General features: G+C 36.3%; 1 pseudogene; it reads left to right on the plus strand.

Annotated features, from left to right (window-relative positions):
- The first annotated feature begins 478 nt into the window (after window positions 1–478).
- LOC107541924 (transcription elongation regulator 1 pseudogene) lies at window positions 479–15,869 on the plus strand (annotated as a pseudogene).
- Window positions 15,870–16,112: the final 243 nt, after the last annotated feature.

The raw sequence follows: 16,112 nt of genomic DNA on the forward strand, positions 1-16,112 counted from the left end.
AATACTTGTCATGAAAGATGCTCCTGAGTGAAATGGAAAACTGTACTTAGCAATAGTGGGAATCAGGTGACCAGGTCAAAATTACAGTGCTAGTGCATCATTCTAATTGGTGATCTTAAAGTTTAGGTTGTAGTGCCTTTAAAAGAATGGTAAAATGACTTTACCAAGACTTATCATGTAATCTTTAATTACTAATGTTACATTTTTACGTAAAGCAAATATTTTAACCTGATAAGCATTTCAAAAGTTGGAAAAATTAAAGTGCCATTAATTAATATATACTGTTTCCAATTCATTATTTCTGACAAAAGTTTTTTGGTTTTTTTTATTGTGTGCTTTAAATACCTTTTCTTTAAAACTTTGGAATTTATAATAGCATACTCAATCTGCCATTTACACTTATTGATAATGTCAGTCCATGCTATTACATAAGTTAAATCAGATTTATTTTTATTAGCATTTTGTTATTTCACAGGCAATGGAGCACATTCAAGTAAATACAGACAAGAGGTAGGATTCCACAATATTAATAATCCATCTTCAATATCATAGCTTCTCCTTCCCAGATCTTGCATAATCATAAACCAATTGCCTTAACACTTTTTAGATACCTTGAAGAAAGTATGCAGTGCTCTGGAGTTCTAATGATAGTGTATTTGCCAGCATTAAACATTTTTTTTGTATGTTTCTTTTTTTTTTTAAGTTATCTTTATTGTTGAAAGTATTACAGATATTCCCGTTTTCCCCCATTGATCCCATCCACCCCACATCCACACACCCCCAAGCCTTCACCACATTATTGTCTGTGTCCATGGGTTATGCATATAAATTCTTTGGTTAATCTCTCCCCACCTACTCCCCCACCCCCGACTTCCCACTGAGATTCATCAGTCTGTTCCATGCTTCTGTGTCTCTGGATCTATTTTGTTCCTCAGTCTATTTTGTTTATTAGATTCCACTTATGAGTGAGATCTTGTAAAACTGAATCAGGAGGAATCAGAAAACCTAAATAGGCTAGTAGCAATTGATGAAATTGAAGCAGCAATAAAAAAAATTCCCAGCAAACAAAAGCCCTGGTTCGGGCAGCTTCACAAGGGAGCTTTGTAATTCTTTAAGTTGTAGGGTTAGATAATTTACTAAAAATTTTTCTTGCCTTTTGAGGTAGGCCTGTAGTGCTATTAACTTCCCTCTTAGGACTCCTTTCACTGTGTCCCATAGATTTGGGGTTGTTGTATGTTCATTTTCATTTGTTTCCAGGAAGTTTTTGATTTCTTTCTTGATGTCTTTGGTAACCCATTCATTGTTTAAAAACATGCTTTTCAGTTTCCATGTGTTTAAATGTCTTTTAGTGCTTTTATTGTAGTTGATTTCTAATTTCATGCCATCGTGATCCGAGAAGATGCTTGATATGATTTCAGTCTTCTTGAACTTGTAGAGACTTGTGTCCTAACATGTGGTTTATCTTTGAGAATGACCCATGTGCATTTGAAAGGAATGTATATTCTATAGCTTTGGGGTGAAGTGTTCTGTAAATATCAATTAAATCCATGTGATCTAGTGTGTTATTTAGAGTCGCCATTTCTGTGTTGACTTTTTGTCTGGAAGATCTATCCAATGAAGTCAGTGGGGTGTTAAAGTCCATGACTATGACTCTATTGCTGTTGATCTCTCCCTTAAAGTACTGAACATTATTATTGATAGGTCCTTATTTATTTACATTTTAATTCTTTATGCCTATATTTCTCTCTCTATTTCTTCTTCTTATTACAGAAGTCCTTTTAACATTTCCTGCAATGCTGGTTTGGGGATGATAAACTCCTTTAGCCTTCTTTTGTCTGGGAAGCTCTTTATTTTACTCTCTATTTTGAATGATAGCCTTGCTGGATAGAGTAGTCTTGGTTTCAGATCCATGTTTTGCATTACCTTGAATGCTTCATGCCATTCCCTTCTGTCCTGTAGTGTTTCCTATGAGAAGTCAGCTGACAGACTTTTGGGAGCTCCTTTGTAGGTAACAGATTGCTTTTCTCTAGCTTCCTTTAATATTCTCTCTATGTCTTGAATTTTTGGCATTTTAATTATGATGTGTTTGGGCATGGGCCTCTTTGAATTCTTCTTGCTTGGGACTCTCTGTGCCTCTTGAACTCGTGTGACTTTTTCCTTGACCAGGTTAGGGAAGTTTTCTGCCATTATTTCTTCAAACAGGCTTTCTAACCCTTGCTTACTTTCAACCTCTTCTGGCACTCCTATGATGTGAATATTGTTACATTTTATGTTATCCCACAGCTCCTGTTTTTTCATTGTTTTTTGTTTTGGGGTCTCTGATTGAGTGATATTTTCTACCCTGTCTTCTAATTCACTGATGCAATCCTCAGCTTCCTCTAATCTGTTGTTTATTCCTTCCAATGTATTCTTTATTTCTGCTATGTCATTCTTCATTTCTGATTGGTCATTTTTTATAGTTTTCATATATTTTTTCATGCTGTTGAGTATCCTTACAATCAGTATTCTGAACTGTACATCTGATAGATTGCTTATCTCTGTTTCATTTACCTCTTTTTCTGGAGACTTTTCTTGTTGTTTCATTTGCGTCTTGTTTTTTGTCTCCCCATCTTGGCTGCCTATTTGGGTTTGCTCCTATGTATTAGGTAGGCCTGCTAGTACCCTGTTTGGAGCTATCATCAACCCATGGCTTGAGATTCCCTCTGTTGGGGCTGTGTGCTTTTGGACAGGACCAAGATGCACACCAAAGTCTGCTTTTCCAAGGCCCAGGTCCAGAAGCAGGTCAGGCAAAGACTCAAAGTACTCTGAGGTCTGCCTCTGGCTGCAGGCTCATTAATCTGATTCTCTTCATGAGCCCCAGGTTGTAGAAACTCCATGGGGTAAGGCAAGAGGTTTTCCAGCAGGGTGGGGCAATTGCTTCCCCCTAAGGCAAAAGCTGATTGGAAGGTAAATGTCTGCCTGTGAAAGATGTTCTCTGCAGTATGGGGGAATGACTAGGCACTGGAATCCAGAGGGGTGCCCTCTGAGCTCTATCTCCAGAGCCCACAACCCTAGATTCTCCTCACACAGCTTCAGTCCACTCTGCCCTCCTTCTGCTGGAGCCCAAGGTGAGTGGCTGCACACAAAACTTTGTGTATTGTCTCTTTAAGAAGGTGTCTGCATTTCCAGCAGTCTCTCCCTGGCAGACAAAAACCTTGGTGCTTTTCACAGCCAGATGTTATGTGGGCACCTTTTTTAGTTCTGGTGCTCTTGGCTGGGAAGCCCAGCCTGGAGTTTAGGTCCCAGAGTCCTCATTGGGAATCCCCCACACCTGAGGTATTCCTCCCAACCTGCTGCTGCTGCTGCCGCCTGTGGGAATCCAGCCAGCTCTCTCACTTCCTACCAGTCTCTATGCTGTCTCTGCTTTTCCTCTTTGGTTATGAGGGTGCTCTCCAGCTTGTCTTCAGTTGCAATTGATTCTTCAGAATGGTTTTCCTGTATTTTAGTTGTAATTCCAGTTTGGTCCTGGGAGGATGTCAGTGTAGCTTTCACTCAGTCCTCCACCATCTTTAATCTCTCTGGTCAGCATTAAACTTGGCCCTTTAAAGAAAAGATTATAACTAATCAATTTTATTATCTTAATAGATGAACAGGCCTTGAAGAAAAAGAGAAATGAATAGACTTGCCATTCAGGAGACCTCAGTAATACTTCTATTTTCATCATCTTGTCTTATTGGCAATTAAGTATAGAGATTTATGGATCATGCTGCATGGGAGTCTTGGGGTCTGTAAAGGGTCCTCCAGAGCTGCCACAGGACTGGGGATATAGCAAAAGAGGCGATGGACATTTGTCCCACCTCCCTCTCTGGTTTCAAGTACACCAGTTGTGCTTTTTTGGGGTTTTAATAAACTTTTCTTCTTGAACAGTTTTAGATTTGTAGACTTATTTCCAAGATAGTACTGAGGGTTTCTGGGTACTCCAGACCCAGTCTCCCTTATTACTAATATTTTACATTAATATGATACATTTGTCATAATTAGTGAAGCAATATTGATATATTACTATTTACTGCAGTTCAGACAGTGTTTAGATTTTCTTCCTTATTCTATAATGTCATTTCTAGGATCCCATTCAGGGTACCACAGTACATTTAATGACCTTGTATTCTTAGATTCCTCTTAGGTGTGAAAGTTTCTTAGACTTTCCTTGGTTTTGATAATCCTGACATTTTTAACAGTTAGCTATTTTGTAGAATGTCCCTCAATTGGGGTTTATGTGATATTTTTCTCAGGACTATACTGGAATAATATATTTTGGGAGGAAAAGACCATAAAATACCATCTCAACATATGACATCAGGAGTATATACTAACTATGACTTATCACTGTTGCTGTTGACCTTGATCACCTACTTGAAGTAGTGTTTATCAGGTCTCTACAAAGGTCTCTACTCTCTGTTTTTCTTTCCCTTTCCATAGTATACACTTTGGAAGAAAATCACAGTCTACAGCTTGCACTTAAGAAGCAGGGAACAATGGTTTACCTTCTAAAAGGTGGAGTGTCTACAGAAATTACTTAGAATTATTCTGCTTGGGAGATCTTTTTACTTCACTATTTATTTATTTACTCATTTATTTATTTATATCAGTAAGTAATTATGGATATTTATTTTATATTTTTGGTTATAAGTCAATAATACTGTATTTTCTTGCTCAGATTTTTCTAGTTTTGTCCATTGGGAGCTCTTTACTTTTCAGTTTCATGTTGTTAGCTGGCTTCAAAATGGACATGTATTTTGCAAGTTGCTGAGAGTCAAAGAAGTTTCTGACTTCACTAACATATATAGCTATTGTATAAATGATATATGTGGAATAATTGTTATATTTTATATCTTGTTAACATTTGCATTGATCATTTATTAGATGTCAGGCAATCCTGTAGAAGTAGAAGTATATCTGTTATAAAGTGAATAAACTCAAACTTTGAGCTAGGTTTTAAATCTAAGCCTGTTTAACTCAAAAATGTCATTCTTAACTGCTATATGACACTATATAGAATTATATATAAATACTCTCCTTCAAATGTTAGATTATACCTCAAAACACTACCATGAACATAATTAGGTAGTGGTATCCAGGCTGACAATTTAAAGGTTCATAGCTCTATCCACTCTCAGAGCCTGACTGTTGCAGGGATACTGCCTACAAACATGTGAAGAATAGATTTATGAATGCTTTCCTTCTATGAGTTATGTCATGTTGTTTCTTGTTATGTTTAAATAAAGATGGCAATACCATGGTTGAAGCTCATATAGGTTAATGTAAGATTCGAGTGTTGACTTGAGAACTTACTAATTAGAAAGAAATATCTCAAAAGAAAGAACTCCATTAAAATGCATAGAGTCCAAATAAATGACTAACAAGACTGTTAAATGCACCCTATTTATAAGATGAGGACTGACTGTACTCTGTCCTGTTCTCTCTTATTCAGGGAGGGAGAGAACAAGCTGTCATAAATATTATGGAGAAACTTCCCATGCAACTTTAAATATGAGAGAAAAAGGAGGAGATAGATCAAAATATTTTCTCACAACTTGAGTCCTCTCTATCTCCTCCCTCCCCCTAGTCCTATTAGCAGAAGTACCAAAGTTCCTGAGCTTACTGAAAGCATGTGTCAAGAAAACAAGATTCTTGTGGTTCTCCTTGGTGATGCCAATAAGATAGCTGGGAAGGGGTTGTTCCAAATTATGCATTTTATATAAACACCAAAGATGCTTCAATGGCTATATTAACTGTTACTTTTTCCAAGTGATAAAGATGAACTATTCTTGTTTTACAAGTAATTGCCAGATAGATGGATGAATGGAGGGAGAGAGAAAGAGGGAAGGAGAGAGAAAGAGAGAAACAGATATAATGGCTACCAAGATACTCTTTTTGTACTGATTGAATTTATATTTGGAGGTGCAAAAAAATTAAGCAAATAAAACCTAATTTAAAAGGAGGAAGAAAATCCAGTGAACTATAGAGCTCAACTCTGGGCCTTCATTCAAATATGCACTGTGTTTTAAAATAAAAGAAATGGGCAACTTTTCCAGTAGAGTTTGCTCAGTGTGTGAACTATTCTTAAACTTAAAGAACTGGTGCAGATTGTTTCATTGAGAATATTTTTGCTTATTTCCTGGGTAATTATACCTTCCATTGGATAAAAGCTACATTGTTGAATAGATTAGTATGTGGGAAAACTATACTCTGCCATTGTTTTGCCTGAATTCTTATTGACATATTTTGGAGTCTTAGGTTTGAAGCACACTGGGTCTCTGCAGCAAAGTCAAAACACAAAGAGTAAATCATAAAAGGGCAGGAATATATAATAATTACATATAAAGCAAAATCTTTTCAAAGCAGCTTATTGGTAAAGGCATAGTATTTGAGTGGTACAAAACTTCTATCCCAATATCTGAATTTTCCTTAATTAATGCAGTTTTTCTTATTTGTTTAAGTATACCATACACCGACTAGTGTACAAATCTTAAATATCCAGATAAATCTTCCCAAGTAAACATATCTAAGTAACCAGATCCATACCTTAAGAAACAGAAGTTGCTCAGTATATCAGAGTCTTCCTCTCCCTAGTACCCTCTTCCAATCAATATTCCCAACAGTGAAACCCACAATCCTGTTTTCCAACACGGGAGATTAGGTTTTTCTGTTTTGAAGTGTATATTAATGGAATGATACAGATGGACTCTTTACTGACTTTTTTCACTCAACACTATAATTGGGATATTTATCCATGTTGCATGTAGCTGTAGTATTTTTTCCCTATTTTAATTACTATATAGTATTCCATTGTGGGACTCTACCAATATTTATTTGTTCTTGATGGTTTGCAAATATTATTATGAACATTCTTGTTCATATTTTTGGTATACACATTCTTGTTGCATTTTCCTTGAATCCAACCTAAGGGTTAAATTACTAGATAATATAATATGCATGGGTTTAAGACATGCCACCAAATAGTCTTCCAAAGTAGTTATATGATTTGCAATTACACTAGTAGTGCATTTTAATCTCACACTCTCTCCATCACTTAGTATTTTATATAATTTTCATTTTAGTCATCTTGGTGTGTATCATGCTATAGTTATAATTTATATTTTCCTGTTGACTAATAAAGTTAAGTAACTTTTCATGTTCATTGGTCATTTGAATAACCTTTTTATGAGTGAGGTGCCTGTTCATATTTTTTGCTTATTTTTCTATGCATTGACTGTCTTTTTTAAATGATTTGAAAGAGAGGATGTGTCTTTGTGTTAGTCTTTGTGTGTGGGTGTGTGTACATGTATGTTGTGTATTTACATATATGTACATAGATGTATATATCCTTTATTTGTATTTCAAATATCTTCCCTGACTCTTCTACTTGTTATGGTTTCTTAAGGGTGTCTTGATATTCGTAGTCTTAATGTAGTCCAATTCATCATTATTTCTTTTATGATAAGAATTTATATCATATATAAGAAATATTTGCTTACTACCAGGTCATTAACATGTTCCATTATTTACTAAAATATATATATTTTTACCTTTTATATGTAAATCTACAATCCATTTGTATAAGACTCCAGATACGTTTTACTTTCAGAGAGATACCCAGTTGACTGTGTACAATTTACTAAAAACAAGTCCTTTCCTCACTGTACTATAGCCAGGTTTGTTAAAAATCAGTTGTTTATATATATGTGGGTTTCCTTCTGGACTCTATTTCATTCTGTAAGTTTATTTTTCTATTCATGCATCATCATCATAGTGTTTTAATTAATATAGCTTAAAAAATAACCAAGAATTTGGTAGTATAACATCTCCAGTTTCATTATCTGTGAAGATTGCTTTGTCAATTATTAGCCTTTTGCGTTTCCATATACATTTTAATTCTTCAGTTTCCATTTTTAAAAATGCTATGATCTGTATTGGGATTAAATTTAATGTATTGATCAAGAAGTGTCATGTATACAACACACTCTTTTATTTATGATTTCTTTAATTTACTTCAATAATTTTTTCAGTGTAAAAATATAGCATAATTTTTGTTAAAATTATTCTTCTATATTTTATCTACCTGGTGTCATTTTAAGTAAAGCCTTCTTTAAATTTTATTTAATAATTTTTGTTGCTGGTACACAGAAATACAATTGATTTTTGTTTTTAACTTTATATTCAGGTGCTTTACTGAAACAATTTATCAATTTTAATGATTTCTCTGTAGATTCTGTCAAGTACTTTTTCTTGCACTATCATGCCATCTATGAATAATAACATTTAATTCTTCCTTTATAAACTTTATATATTTATCTTTAATTCCTACTGTGTTGTCTAGGATATCTAATAAAATATTGATTAAAAATAGCCAGTGGAGCACTCATGTTCTTTTCTGTCTTTTACTCTTGCTTTTAGGTTTGATTATTTTATTCTTTTCAAGCAAAGCAAAGCCAGCTTTGAGGCACTGTTGACTGGGACTCCATCACCCTCTCCGTCTACCAGTCAAGTAATTCTTAAGATGGAAGCTTTGATCGTTAATTTTCAGCTTATTTTGTAATATGTGTATTTAAATATAATTCACTTGAAAATGTCTTTATCTGTACCCTACAGCTTTTGAAGTGCCTTAGTTTATGATCATTTAATTAAAATGTATAGTTTAATATTCACTGGAATGTTTTATTAGATTTATAACTTAATTTGACTATGACCAGAGACCATATTCTGTCTGGTTTTATTCCTTTAGTGTTCACTGACATTTTCTTTTCTTTTTTTTTTTAATGTTTCCTTATTTTTATTGTTGAGACCATTACAGATGTCCCATTTTTAACTTCACTGATCCCCTCCACCTCACATCCATCCCACCCCCAGGCCCTACCCACACCAATGTCCATGTCCACAGGCTATGCCCATAAACATACAAAATCCCTGATTAATCTCTCCCCACTCACACCCCCCTCCCCACCTTCGCTCTGAGATCCCTCAGTCTGTTCCATGCGTCTATGTCTCTGGATCCACTTTGTACATCATTTTTTTATTATATTCCATATATAAGTGAGATCATGTGGTACTTGTCTTTCTCTGACTGGCTTATTTCACTTAGCATAATACTTTCTAGTTCCCTCCATTCTGTGCTAAAGGATAAAAGATATTTTTTACAGCTGCGTAGTATTCCATGGTGTGAATGTGCCACAGCTTTTTTACCCACTCATCTACTGATGGACACTTGGGGTGTTTCCAACTCTTAGCTATTGTGAATTGCTCTGCTACAAATACAGGGGTGCATAAGTTCTTTGCAATTGGTGTTTGAGGTTCCTTAGGATATATTTCTAGAAGTGGAATCACTGAGTCAAATAGCAGGTCAATTTTTAATCTATTGAGGAAACTCCATACTGCTTTCCATAGTGGCTGCCCCAGTCTGCATTCCCACCTGCAGTGTTCTAGGGTGCCCTTTTCTCCACACCCTCGCCAGCACTTGTAGTTCATTGACTTGTTGATGGTGGCCATCCTGACAGGTGTGAAGTGATACAACATTGTGGTTTTAATTTTCATCTCTGATGATTAGGGATATTGAGGATTTTTTCATATGTCTCTTAGCTATTTGTATGTCCTCTTTGGAGAAGTGTCTATTTAGGTCCTTTGCCCATTTTTTAATTGGGCTGTTTGTCTTCCTTTTGTTAAGTTGTATAAGTTCCTTATATATTTTGGATATTAAACCTTTATCAGATGTGTCATTGGCAAATATGTTCTCCCATACAGTGGGCTCCCTTTTCATATTGTTGATGGTTTCTTTTGCTGTGCAGAAGCTTTTTGTTTTGATGCAGTCCCATTTGTTTATTTTCTCCTTAGTTTCTCTTGCTTTAGGAGATGAATCAGCAAACATATTGTTATGAGAAATGTCTGAGATTTTACTGCCTATGTTTTCCTCTAGGATTTTTATGGTTTCATGTCTTACATTTAAGTTTTTTATCCATTTTGAATTTACTTTTATGTATGGTGTAAGTTGGTGCTCTAGTTTCATTTTTTTGCATGTATCTGTCCAATTTTTCCAACACCATTTATTGAAAAGACTGCTTTTACTCCATTGTATGTTCTTGCCTCCTTTGTCAAATATTAATTGACCGTAATGGAGTGGGTCAATTTCTGGGTTCTCTGTTCTGTTCCACTGATCTATATGTCTGTTCTTGTGCCAGTACCAGGCTGTTTTGATTACAGTGGCTTTGTAGTATAACTTGATATCTGGTATTGTGATCCTTCCAACTTTGTTCTTCTTTCTCAGGATTGCCATGGCTATTCGGGGTGTTTTTTTTGGTTTCATATAAATTTTCGAAGAGTTTGTTCTAGATCTGTGAAATATGCTGTTGGTATTTTAATAGTGATTGCATTGAACTTATAGATTGCTTTGGGTAATATGGACATTTTAATGTTAATTCTTCCAATCCATGAACATGGTATATTTTCCATTTGTTTATATCTTCCTCTATTTTCTTTTTCAGTGTCCTGTAATTTTTTGAGTAAAGATCTTTTACATCTTTGGTTAAGTTTATTCCTAGGTATATTATTTTTTTAGTTGCAATGGTAAATGGAATTTTTTTTTAGTTTCTCTTTCTGAGAGTTCGTTATTGGTGTACAAAAATTATATCCATTTCTGAGTGTTAATTTTGTATCCTGCTACCTTTCTGAATTCATTTATTAAATTTAGTAGTTTTTTGGTTGGAGTCTTTTGGATTCTCTATGTACAATATCATAACATCTACAAATAATAATAGCTTTGTTTCCTCCTTTCCAATTTGGATGCCTTTTATGTTTTCCTCTTGTCTGATCTCTGTGGCTAAGATTTCCAGTACTATGTTGAATAAGAGTATTGAAAGTGGACACCCCTGTCTTGCTCCTGTTCTTAGGGAAAATTCTTTTAGTTTTTGCCATTGAGTATGATGTTGGCTGTAGGCTTGTCATATATGGCCTTTATTATGTTGAGATATGATCCCTCTATTCCCACTTTGCTGAGAGTTTTTATCAAAAATGGTTGCTGGATTTTATTGAATGCTTTTTCTGCATCTATTGATATGATCATGTGATTTTTATCTTTCACTTTGTTTATAGGATGTATCATGTTTATTGATTTGCAAATATTTTATCAGCCTTACATCCCTGGAATAAATCCTCTTGGTCATGGTGTATGATCTTTTTAATATATTGCTGCATCTGATTTGCTAATATTTTGATGAGGATTTTAGCATCTGTGTTCATCAGGGATATTGGCCTGTAATTCTCTTTCTTTGTAGTGTCTTTATCTGGTTTTGGAATTAGGGTAATGCTGTCCTCACAAAAAGAGTTTGGAAGTGTTCCTTCCTCTTGGATTTTTTGAAATAGTTTGAGGAGGGTAGGTGTTAATTCTTCTTTGAATGTTTGATAAAACTGCCCTGTGAAGCCATCCAGGCCAGGGTTTTTGTGTGCTGGGAGCCCTTTGATTACTGCTTCAACTTCATCAGCAGTTATTGGCCTATTTAGACTTTCTGTCTCTTCCTGATTGAGTTTTGAAAGGTTGTATTTTTATAGGAATTTATCCATTTCATCCAGATTGTCCAGCTTCATGGCATATAGTTGTTCATAGTATTCTCTTACAATCCTTTGTATTTCTGTTGGGTCAGTTGTTATGTCACATCTTTCATCTCTGATTTTATTTATTTGGGTCCTCTTTGTTTCTTGATGAATCTGGTTAAAAGTTCATCAATCTTGTTTGTCTTTTCAAAGAACCAGCTCTTGGTTTCATTGATCTTTTGTATTTTTTTTTTTTTAGTCTCTATGTCATTTATTTCTACTCTGATCTTTATTATTTCTTTCCTTCTACTTACTCTGCTCTTTTCTTGTTTTTCTCTTTCTAAGTTTTTCAGTTGTAGGATTAAAGAGCCTATTAGAAGTTTTTCTTGTTTTTTGAGGTACGCTTGTAGTGCTATCAACTTCCCTCTCAGGACTGCTTTCATTGTGTCCCATAGATTTGGAGTTGTTGTGTGTTCCTTTTCATTTGTTTCCAGGAAGTTTTTGATTTCTTTTTTGATCTCTTTGGTAACCCATTCATTGTTTAAAAACATGCTTTTCAGTTTCCATGTGTTTAAATGTCTTTTAGTGTTTTTATTGTAGTTGATTTCTAATTTCATGCCATCGTGATCCAATAAGATGCTTGATATGATTTCTATCTTCTTAAACTTATAGAGACTTGTTTTGTGTCCTAACATGTAGTCTATCTTTGAGAATGTCCCATGTGCACTTGAGAAGAATGTATATTGTGCAGCTTTGGGGTAAAATGTTCTATAAATGTTGATTAAATCCATCTGATCTAGTGTGTCATTTAGGGTCACTGTTTCCTTGTTGATTTTTTGTCTGGAACACCTATCCAGTGAAGTCAGTGGGGGGTGTTAAAGTCCTCGAGTATGACTGTATTGCTGTCGATCTCTCCCTTAAAGTCCTCTAGAAGTTTATTTTATAAATTTAGGTGCTCCTATATAGGGTGCCTATATGTTTATAAGGGTTATATCCTCTTGTTGGATTGATTCCTTTAGTATTATGTAATAACCATTTTTGTCTCTTGCTATGGTCTTAATTTTGAAGTCTATTGTCCAATATAAGTATTACTACCACAGCTTTTTTTTTTTTTTTCATTGCATGGAAATTTTTTTTCCATCCCTTCACTCTCATCCTGTACGAGTCTTTTGTTCTGAGGTGGGTCTCTTGTAGACAGCATATATTTGGGTCATGTTTTCTTATCCATTCAGCCACTCTATATCTTTTTATTGGAGTATTTAATACATTTACATTTGTTTATTATTGAAAGATACTTATCTACTGACATTTTGTTTCTTTATAGCTATGTTTCTCATTCTCTTTATTTCTACTTATAATTTAGCAGTCCCTTTAACATTTCCTGTAATGCTGGTTTTGTAGTGATAAAGTCTTTTAACCTTTTTTGGTCTCAGAAGCTCTTTATTTCACCATCCAGCTTGACTGATAATTTTGCTGGATAGAGTAGTCTTGGTTTCAGATTCATGTTTTGCATTACCTTGAATACTTCATGCCATTCCCTTCTGGCCTGTAGAGTTTCTGATGAGAAGTCAGCTGACAGACTTTTGGGAGCTCCTTTTTAGGTAACAGATTGCTTTGCTCTAGTTTCCTTTAAGATTCTCTCTATGTCTTGGATTATTGATGTTTTAATTATGATGTGTCTGGGTATGGGCCTCTTTGGATTCTTCTTGCTTGGGACTCTTTGTGCCTCCAGAACCTGTGTGCCTTTTTCCTTGGCCAGGCTAGGGAAGTTTTCTGCCATAATTTCTTCAAACAGCTTCTCTACCCCCTGCTTACTTTCTACCTCCTCTGGCACTCTTATAATATGAATATTGTTACATTTTATACTGTCCCACAGCTCCCTTAGACTGTCCTCCTGTTTTTTGTTTTTTGGTTTTGGGTCTCTGATTGAGTGATTTTTTCCTAATTCACTGATCCGATCCTCAGCTTCATCTAATCTGCTGTTTATTCCTTCCAATGTATTCTTTATTTCTGCTATGTCATTCTTCATTTCTGATTGGTCATTTTTTATAGTTTCTAAATCTTTTTCCATGCTGTTGAGCATCCTAACAATCAATATTTTGAACTCTATATCTGAGCGATTGCTTATCTCTGTTTCATTTGGCTCTTTTTCTGGAGACTTCTCTTGTTCTTTCATTTGAGGCTTGTTTTTTGGTCTCATTTTGGCTAAGTGTTAGGTAGATCTGCTAGGATTCTCAGTCTTTTTGTAGGGTATCTAGTACAGGCCAATGCCAGATGCAATTTGTGAGCTTCTGGAATCTGTTTCCTCAGCCATAAAATGGGATCATAATCATACTTAGTGACCTGGTACTGTGTGTAAAGCAGCTGACCCAGGGCTTGGTTAGTAGTAAAAGCTGCATAATTTCCTTTTTCCTTCAGTCGTCAGTTCCTTTTTAATAAATAGAAATAGCAGAAAAATATCTAAAGCAGTGCAATGTCCTGAAAAAAATGCCACCTCCTTCGTCTGCTCTTCCTTTCCCAGCCAAGGCACACTCAGGTAGACTAGCATCAGTTTTGAAGAGGAAATGACCCTTCTTGGTCTCCCTGTGGTTTCCACCCTGGCCAGTGTCTCAGAGCAGATAAGCCATGATCTGAATGCTGAGCTGGAATTCCACCTTTGAAAGTGGCTAAACAACAGGAAGATATGCAGCAGTGGCTGTTTTCGGTACAACGGCACTAGTACAGGCTAGCCAATTCCACTTCCAGGTGTAGCAATGATGCAAATAGTCAGCTGCCTGGATGTAAAGACAGCCACTACCACCAAGACTGGCATGTTGCCAGGAATGGACCCTCCCATTGTCCCCATGATACATCCCCAGGTCGCTATTGCAGCATCACCTGCCACCTTAGCTGGAGCAACAGCTGTTTCTGAATGGACTGAATATAAAACAGCAGATGGGAAGACATATTATTATAATAATAAAACATTAGAATCAACATGGGAAAAACCCCAAGAACTGAAGGAAAAAGAAAAATTAGAAGAGAAGATTAAAGATCCAATTAAAAAACCTTCTGAAGAAACTTTGCCAATGGAGATGGAGGAGGAGGATCCTGGAGAAGAGCCGATAAAGGAGATAAAGGAGGAGCCCAAAGAAGAGGAGATGACTGAAGAAGAAAAGGCTGCCAAGAAAGCAAAGCCAGTAGCTACTACCCCTATTCCTGGTATTCTGTGGAGTGTTGTTTGGACTGGTGATGAGCGGGTCTTCTTTTATAACCCTACCACCAGTCTTTCTATGTGGGACCAGCCTGATGATCTCATTGGAAGGGCAGATGTTGACAAAATTATTCAGGAGCGCCCTCATAAAAGAGGAATGGAAGAGCTGAGGAAGCTAAGGCACCCAACTCCGACAATGCTGTCCATCCAAAAGTGGCAGTTCTCTATGAGTGCGGTTAAAGAAGAGCAAGAATTAATGGAAGAACTTAAAGAAGATGAACTAGTTAAAGCCAAAAAACGGAAGAGAGATGATAATAAAGACATTGATTCAGGCAAAGAAGCTGCAATGGAAGCTGAAATTAAAGCTGCCCAAGAAAGGGCCATTGTCCCTCTGGAGGCCCGAATGAAGCAGTTCAAGGACATGCTGCTAGAGAGAGGGGTGTCTGCATTTTCAACGTGGGAGAAGGAGTTGCACAAGATGGTTTTTGATCCTTGGTACTTACTTCTCAACCCTAAAGAGCCAAAACAGGTATTTGATCAGTACATAAAGACCAGGGCAGAGGAAGCATGCAGGGAAAAGAAAAACAAAATAATGCAAGCCAAGGAAGACTTCAGAAAGATGATGGAGGAAGCAAAATTTAATCCCAGAGCAACTTTTAGTGAATTTGCAGCCAAGCATGCTAAGGATTCAAGATTCAAAGCAATTGAAAAGATGAAAGATCGAGAAGCCTTGTTTAATGAATTTGTGGCAGCGGCAAGGAAGAAAGAGAAAGAAGATTCGAAGACCAGAGGTGAGAAGATTAAATCGGATTTCTTTGAGCTATTGTCTAATCATCACCTGGACAGTCAGTCTTGATGGAGCAAAGTAAAAGACAATCCACGGTACAAAGCAGTGGATAGTTCATCAATAAGAGAGGACCTTTCCAAGCAGTACATTGAAAAAATAGCCAAGAATTTACACTCTGAAAAAGAAAAGGAGCTTGAAAGGCAAGCCTGCATTGAGGCCAGCCTTCGGGAATGAGAAAGGGAGGTTCAGAAGGCTCGGTCAGAACAAATGAAAGAAATAGACGGTGAGAGAGAACAGCACAAACGGGAAGAAGCGATCCAGAATTTCTGAGTACCCTGAGTACCCCGTTTGGGGTTATCAACAACCCCAGGCTTGCGGTCTCCACTGCTGGGGGCTGGATGCACTTGGACAGGACTGAGAAGCACACCAAAGCCTGTTTTTTAAGGCCCGGGTCCCAAAACAGATCATGCAAAGACTCAAAGCACCCTGAGGTCTGCCTCTGCCTGCAGACTGGTTAATCTGATTCTCTTAATGAGCCTCAGGCTATAGAAGCTCTACAGCGTGAGGTGGCTG

This window comes from Miniopterus natalensis, chromosome 1 (assembly GCF_054644295.1).
Source record: "Miniopterus natalensis isolate mMinNat1 chromosome 1, mMinNat1.hap1, whole genome shotgun sequence".
Taxonomy (NCBI): Eukaryota; Metazoa; Chordata; class Mammalia; order Chiroptera; family Miniopteridae; genus Miniopterus; species Miniopterus natalensis.